The sequence below is a fragment of the Elephantulus edwardii genome, unplaced genomic scaffold (genome assembly GCF_000299155.1).
Source record: "Elephantulus edwardii isolate Elephantulus edwardi_28Jun2011 unplaced genomic scaffold, EleEdw1.0 scaffold00117, whole genome shotgun sequence".
In the NCBI taxonomy this organism is placed as follows: Eukaryota; Metazoa; Chordata; class Mammalia; order Macroscelidea; family Macroscelididae; genus Elephantulus; species Elephantulus edwardii.
The window spans coordinates 5,116,407-5,125,097 of record NW_006399867.1 but is presented as its reverse complement, the minus strand read 5'-3'; positions in this window follow the sequence as shown (position 1 = coordinate 5,125,097).

Here is an 8,691-nt window from a genome sequence, read left to right as displayed (position 1 = left end):
TATCTCTTTCTGCGAGGCCATGCAATAGTTGAAAGGTGGAAACTTGCTGAAAAGCAAATGATAAACTAAGCAATTTCTGTTTTTTTTGACTAGGACGGTCTAAGTCAGTTTTTCTAAAAGTCTTCAGTTTGTTTTGCTGATTTTTTTTTTTTAGTTGACAATATCATCAGAGTAAGTCTTTAGCATCACAAAAGGCCTTTATTTTAGAGGGGAATAAAAAAAGCCCAGATGAAGTCAAAGGGTATCGTGCTGTGTTGAAAATATGCAAGAACTAATTGGATACATGGATGCTAGATGCTACCACCAGATTTGTAGGTCTTTCATTTTAACTTTAAATTGTTCTTCTTATTATGTATTGTTGAGTAGGAATCTATTCGAGTCAGACCCTCCAGCACGTTTATAGAGGCAGTAAATTGCACAGGAGGGCATTGTCCATCTTTCTGCTGTGGAGCAAATGGTATATTCCAACTCTAAGGTTTTAGGTTTGGCATTGTAATTTCCTTATCACTAAGCTACCAGAGCTTCCCTTAAATTATATTAAGGGGACTTGCTAGTTTAGTGCGTTACATGCTAGGCTGCTAAGCTGCTAACATAGAAAGGTCAGTGGTTTGAATCCACCAGCTAGTCTCAGGAGAACAGTGAAAGCAGGAGAAGAAGGATGGGCAATCTCCTCCTGTACAATTGGGGGCTGGAGGGGTGGGGGGTGAAGCCCACCTAAGGGTCAGCTATGGGTCAGTTCCGACTTGATGGTACACAGCAACAGCAATCTTTTAAATGTATGTCTTCAATGTTTATGTCTATGGAGAATGTTCATACATTACCATGGAAACTGTATGACTGGGAAAGAATCTTCTCTCATATGGTTTCTTACTTTAACTGGGTCCATCTGCCTATAGGAGATCTAAACCAAGATCCAACAACTCCACTCTAGCTTTGCAAATCCCAGTCGTCAAGTGAAGAGAGGATGCTACATTGTCCACGCCCAGAATGTATCCAGATGCATCACCAATTATCAATATCAATAATGACTGACCTCTGGCCAAGGAAAATGGGACTCTGTGCTTTAGAAACCCCTAACTACCCTGCATAAGAAAGCCAGGTGTAACTTTACGGTCAAGGAAAAGGAAAGGTGCTCAGTCAGAACGCGAGGAGTAAAACTTGGTCAAAGGATGCTTGCTGCATAAATTAGATCATGGTGGAAATGGAGATTTTTTTTCAATCCTGACAATTAGAGCCTTACATGAAAGGCCTTTCCCTTTCCTGTGCAATAGCACAGGTCATCTCTCTTGGGAAGTAAGACAGCGTGAATTACAAAATCAAAATCTGATGTATGGGAGCTTGTGGGATGGGATATTAGTTTACACTTTAGTTGGAAACCGCCTGAGAGTTCTCAATATGAACTCTTGTAGAATTTTTATGTTAAATAAATGATGTAGGGGGAAAGTCTTGGGCTACATAATTACCATCATTTTGCCCTATTCTACAGGAATCCTGGCTAGGTAGTGAACTAGATAATGTGGTAGAGAAAAGTGTCCAGGCCTGAAGTCACCTTCTTTAGCAATTTTTAAAAGGTTGCAACTTGAGACACCAAACAGTTTGCCACAAGTAGCTATCTATATCAACGCCAGAGCTCTTTATGCTCAGTAAATTCTAGAATGAGATCCTTTGCAGAACACAGACTAAGAGACACACGCAGACAGTGACAGACTACCTTAAGATACACAAAAAAGTATCTAGGGACTGCAGGTAAGAAAGCATAAGCAAATGCTGAAAGCTACTTTCTTCTTATCGAATCAAGATTTCCATTCTATTCTGAGATGCTTACTTAAAAAGAAACTCCCATAGTAGTTTGTTTCACTTTTACCACTACTCATTTTCCTTCTCAAGACCCCACCACGCTGAGTTATGAGTAATATGACAGAAAGTGAAATGAAGTTTGAAATTTGGAGTTTTCTTTATAGTTTCACTGTAGCACACATGTCATGCTGTCTTTTTAAAGTGGTTATTAACAAGAAATAATGCACATTATGGGGCGATAGATGGGCATCTAAAGTGATCACTTTGAGATAATACTGAAACCATAAATCAAAAACATCCCTGACGTCTTTAAAACTAAACAAAAGTTTAGCTTCACCAGTTAAAGTAAAAGTCTGCTTTGAGTATCAAGTCTTTTGGAGAGCCATCTGTACTGTAGCAAATTGGCAACAGCAACTCAAAAGATTAGTCAGAAACCCGAGCGAGCAGCAAGTTGTCATGTTAGAGGGACAACTCAGAAAAGGATGTTAAGAACAGTCACACAACTTGAAGAATGCAATAAAGGCTACGGAATTGTACATGGAGAAACTACTGAATGGGTTTATGTTTCACCCATGCATTAATTAAAAAAATTAATAAAAAGAAATATGCACCTGGGCTGTTTCCATTTCTTGCAATGGTGAATAATCCTGCTATGTCCAATCACAAATGAATGGATTGAGAAATTATGGTACGTTCACACAAAGGAATACTATGCAGCTCACAGGAGCAATGACTTTGTAAATTATTACCTAACATGGGAGGGATTGGAGAGCATTATGCTGAGTGAACTAACTCGGTCCCCTAAGGACAAATACTGCATGAAACTATTATTGTAGAATGAGTATAAGGATCCAAGGGGGAGGGAGGAGTGGAAGCAGAGGGATGAGATGTTCAGGGGGACGGGGATGAATAATGGGATTGTACAATTTGATGGGGGAAATTATAAATACGCTGTTCTGGAAAACAATGTATTTGAATTTTAGAAATAAACCAGCATAATAATAATTAAACAATGTTTTCAAGATAAAAATGATTTAAAAAAAAATTATACAGGTCAGATCTTAAGATAGGGTAGAAAACTGCTGCCTTCCAGAGGTCTGAATTCATTCACTGGTTTCCATTCAGAAGGAGTTAAATTTCCCTTCCTCCCCCAAAAAGAGCAAATCAGAATCGCAATGCTTATTATGGGAGTTACATCAGAATGTGAAAGGAAGGTCAAAGTTGGGAGTAAGGGCCCCAAAAGTGAAAGAGGAAAACTTTCATTTTCCTCACTATATAAGCACATAGGCAGTCACCACTACTAATTCCTATGTATAAAGTTTATATTGTTGTTATGTATCATGGAGTTGAAACTGACTCATGGCTGACCCTCCAGTGGGTTTTCAGATGCAGTAAATCGCACGAGAGAAGACTGCCCATCTCTTCCCCGTAGAACAGTTCACGGATTTGAACCACATGTCTTTGAGTTGGCAGTACAACTCCTTACTCCCTAGACCACCAAAGCTCCCTGAAGTTTTTAACAACTTTGATTCCTGAGAAAAGCTGGAATTTCCCCTTCGATTAACAGTCTTCTTTCCCTAGAAGCGGCAACCTTGGTGGTGTAAGTAGTCTGTAGAGTGTTGTGCTGCTAACCCAAAGGCTTCAAGTTATCAGTGCTTTGAGTCCAGTGGTTTGCTCCTCAGAAGAAAGATGGGCAGTTTCCTCCCACAGTGGCTTACAGCATCGAAAACTCATCAGTACGAGTCAGTAATGACCTGACCTTACCAAGTTTTGAGTTTTTACCTAGGAGGGCCCGGACCACACCTGAGGATTTCGGTTCATGAAGTGAAATTAAATGGGGGCTGGTCGAACCAGAAAGATGATGTGATATTAGCCCAAACTCAAGCGAGAGAGGCTAGCTGTTGGTTTCAACCACATGGGTAATGAGTGACTGACTTCGATAATGCAGACCCCATAAAACTATGGATGAGACACAAGTCTAACCACTCTGAACTTTTTGCTCACTTAGTTTAATAAGCTTCCTGGTTGGTGACAGACATTCATGTACAGGGGAAGGGAACATGGAAGCTTAGCAGGGAACCCTTACAGACCTTGCCCCATGTGTCTCTTCAACTATAGCCATTTTTTGATGCAATAAAGCTGTAATCCTAAGTATAGTGTTTTCCTAAGGTCTGAGGGACAACCTATCGAATGAATCAAATTTAGGGAGTTCTGGTGAGGTAGTTGGTAGGAAGTTGCTCCCATAACCCAAAGGGAGTATTTCTCCAGCAGTTTAAATTTACCACCACTCTGCAGGTATATATCGGATATATATGGATATATTCTCCTATATCGGATTGTCAATCTCCTCCCTGTGTGATTCTTTGGCTCGGAAAAGTCACTGGTGAGTCAGAAATCCATTTTGACACAACAGCAAAGAGAGAGAGAGATGAGGTAGTAAGTAGTGGGAATTCCCATCGTTTTAGCTAGCAAATTAGACATGAAGGAGAGCATGAAGCCAAGACTTATGGTAAGGAGAGGGAACTCTCAAATTTGGAGTGAGTAAGTGAGGAGGGGCACTATGAGAGCCCTGAGCTTGAGGCAGGTATTGTAAGGGGGTGTAGGGAACCTGTGAACTTGTAGACTGCAGGTAAGTGAGAGGGGTCTTGGGCCCTCCAAGTTAGTAAGGGCATCTGGAGCTTCCCAACCTTACAGCTGGTATCCTACAGAAAAAGAAGGAACAAAATGCATTTCCAGCTGCTGCGAACGAAGCAATTTAAAAAGTTAAGATTTAGAGTCATCTTGGCCTCAGAGAAGGCAGGCGGTGAGATACTGTTTAGATTGAATTGTGTCCCCCAAAAAACATGTGTTGTAAATTCTAACACCTATCCCACTGACTGCCACCTGGTTATTTCTGACTCCTAGCAACCTGGCAGCATAGGCAGAACTCCACCATGGGGTTTCTAAGGCTGAAAAGCTTCACAGAAGCAGAATGCCACAGCCTTTTCCCATGGGGTGACTAGTGGATTCGAACCACTGTGCAACCAGAGCACCTTAGCTAAGGAATTAAACCAGAAAGAAACAACGCTCTTCCACCAGACCAACAGAGAAAGCTTTCTCCGCAAACCAGAACCTTGAATTAGGATTCCTAGACTCCTAAACTTTGAGAAAATAAATATCTGCCTAAAGTCACCCTTGGGAGAGAGACGCACAATATCCTCAATTAAAGATTTACAAACTCCAAAACCTCTATGAGTCAGAACTGACTTGAGGGGCTGGCTGCACCAGTTATTGAATCCTGGAACTTACAAACTTCAGAGATGCCTATGTCAAGTGCCACAGAGTTGATGAAAACTCATAGCGAACAGTGGATCTGAACCCTGCCCTATCCTGTGCCATCCTCACCACCTCTTACACACTAGAGCCCACCATTACGGTCACTGTCAAGTTATCTGGTTGAAGGTCTTTTCCTCCTTTGCTGACCCTCCCCCTTTCCAAGCATGATGTCTTTCTCCAAGGACTAATAGCACAACCCAAGTATGTCAGACAAAGTTTCCCTATCCTTATCTCCAACCCTGGCTGCAACTTTTTCAAGACATACTTGTCCTTTTGGCAGTCTGTGGGATATTCTGCACTCTGTTCCAGCACCACAACAACTCAAAGGCATCGATTCTCCTGTCATAAGACATTCCTATAGCACGTTTTAAATCTTACAATATCCACTTACCACTCTAACCACTCTTACCTAAATTGGAAAAAAAAACCCAAAAAACCAACACATCTATTTTACGATCATGCTAAGCAATGCTATTCATTAAGTAAAAGGTCTGATGTCAGATTTTTCAACAACACATATTAAAACATACATATAATAAACATAAAATAGTAAACAAAAGCATTCATGCCACCATAATGAGTGCTCAATACAACATTAACAATAGAACAAGAGCCACATTTTTGAGAAACAGTGGTCTGGTCCGTTTATGTCATAGTTGAGAAAACAAGACTCAAAAAAAAAAAAAAAGGGACGGCAATCTGCTCAAAGACATACATAAGTGTTCACAGTCTAAGCCAGCGTTTAGGGGTTACTCTACCTTGGAACTTCTTCAGTAGGACCAAAAGGACTCAATGGTCTGACTAGAGAAGAATGTCTTATTGGGTTAAGTTAAAAGGGGAAATTATGAAGCTGATGTCAAAAGGGTTTAGGGACAAGTGAATCTTAAGCAATTGGCAATGACTTCACCACAATGAGCTTGAGCTTGACAGAGACCATAAGGCTGGTGCAGGACAGGACAAGGCTCACAACTATTGTTCTTAGGGTTACTACGAGTCATAGGCAAAGCAATGGCACCTAACAACGGCAACACCAGCAGCAATCCCTTTACCCAAGAACTGGGGATTTTCACTTTGAAAAAAAAAACACATATAACACGGTACATGGCAGCTTGTCAAAGATTACATGATCAACTGAAATAAATCTGTTCTTTCCGTCTCCTGCAGTTTTGTCCAATTCATTGGAATCTCAAGGCATACTTGCCAAAGATTAAATTTAAAAAGCCTCCTGGATCAATTTCCTAATTTTTTATCTAGGAGTGGTACCTTAGCCACTGAGTCCCTGTCCCCATTACAGCACTCATGTAGACTCTATTGGGTTTCAGGAGGAAGATTTTTCCATCTCTAGGTTTGGAAACAGCTTGCAAGTTTCCATTACTGTCACTCACGTACTTCCCAGATATCCAGAGGGCAGGCTTTATTTCAAGTGATAGATGAACTTGCATCTCCTGTGTGTCTAGCACTGTTTTGTACACTGCTCCATATATGCGGGTAAAATGATCCAGTTCCTAGCCTGCTGGAAGTCACCAATCCAGGTGAACTTATTTATTTGTGTATTCTATGAAGCTAATAATAGCTATGGTTTTTAAATGTTTACTTATATGCCAAATCCTTCAATTTTATTATCTTATTCATGATGACTATCATCAATTTACAGATGAGAAAATTGAGGCTTAGAGATGTTAATGACTCCTCCAAAGTCAAACAGCAAACAAGTGGAAAAGTTCAGATTCAAATCTAGACTATGACTCTAGAGTCTGTGCCCTTAACCACTGCACTGTACACAATACCCAAACCTCTCATGTGGTTTTTTTTTACACCACTCATTGAACCTCAAGACATGGACAGTAACTACTACAGCAAATGAAAAAAGCCACTATCTAGCTTTTGTATCAGATCTCAAAATGACGAAGAAGGGAAAAAAAAAAAAAAGTTAGGCCGTTAATAAGCAATCATGCCTAACCAGTAAAACTTGGAAAATCAATCTGGTCAAACCAGCCACTATATCCCTCTGCAGTAGAAATGTGCCGTCTAGGGAGCTCTGGTGGCTTAGTGGTAAGGATTTGTGCTGCAATTCTGAAGACATGCGGTTCAAATCCACCAGCTGCTCCATAAGAGGAAAAATGGACAATCTCCTCCTGTGCCTCTGAGAACCCACTGGAGGGTCAGCTATGGGTTGGTTCTGACTTAATAGTAAACAATACACAACAACAACAACAACAACAAAAGTAGTGGGAGAAGGAAGCTCCACAGGCCTAGTGCTAAGATGTGCTGCAATCCCAAAGGCAGGAAATCATCAGCTGCTCAGAGGGAGAAGGAAGGATGGGTAATCTCCCATGCCATTAAGTGTCTCTGAAAACCTGCTGGAGGGTCAGCTATGAGTTGATTAGAACTGACCCTCCACGACGGCACACAGTAACAGCAGCAGTGGGAGAGAGGACTAGTAGTCAAGGCCATTGACCACCCAACTCCAAACGGTCTCAACCTCTTCTTGTGGCTGGTGATACAGGAATTGTGCAATCCTATGGGTCCACTCCTTCCCCACTCCCTGTCCCAGCTGATTTCTACATTCAGCATTTCTCACCCTTTCCCAGCCTGACCAATGATGAGCATTTCTCTTCACCCTGCACATCCAGTCCACGACATCAACCCACGCTGCCTTCTCAGAGGCCTGGCCCTGCTGCAGGTTCCCTGTCGTGGACTGAACAGTGTGCTGCCTCCCCAAATACATGTATGTAACATATAATGTAGAAGCTAAGTAATGATAGCCTCTGAAGAGATAAATAAAAAATCTCTAACAAGATGAAGGGTGGGATGTAGTGCCTTTAATCTTATCACAGCCTTGATTTGCTGTAAGGAGAATTTCCCTAGGGTGTGGCCTCAAACACATTTTACATCACAAGGAGGGGATGAGGCAGTGTCACCAAGAAAGAATCACAAGATATTTGTATTCCAGCCGCAGTGCTAGGAAGCTCTGAAATCCCGGGGAAGGCCAAGGAATACTGGCCCCAGGAATGAAGGGCCAACAGATGATAAGGAAACAAGAACCTTCCCTTACTCCTGAACAGGCTTCCAAAGGGTAACAAAATAAAGCTCTGTTTGTTAAAGCCATTCACTTGTGGTTTCTGTCTTTCAGCATCTCTTACTGCTGTCCAGTTGGAACTGCGCCATAGCTGGGTTTCAGGAAACTTCCCATTCTTTCTCCTAAGCAGCCAAGGGTGGATTCGAACCACCAGAGGCAGAGGCAGTAGGAGGATAACTCCCTTCGGACTAAACCGCCAGAGTGTCCCCATCTGTTATAACACTAGCTAAATAAGACAACGGCCTTGCCCACAACTGAGTCCATACATCTTGCTGCCTCTGAGAACGTATTTAGGTCACTACCTTTCATTTTCTTTGTCATGGACATCAGTTATAACCAAGCAATCTTTAGTTTAAATAAATAAATAAAAATATTGGCCATCTGACCAGTTATTTCAAATAAAAACCAACTAACACGGAGAAAAAGAACCATCATGGAAATCTTGAAAATGGAAACGAGTATTTGCCGTATCAGTCCTCATTCCCAAATTTTACTTAGAA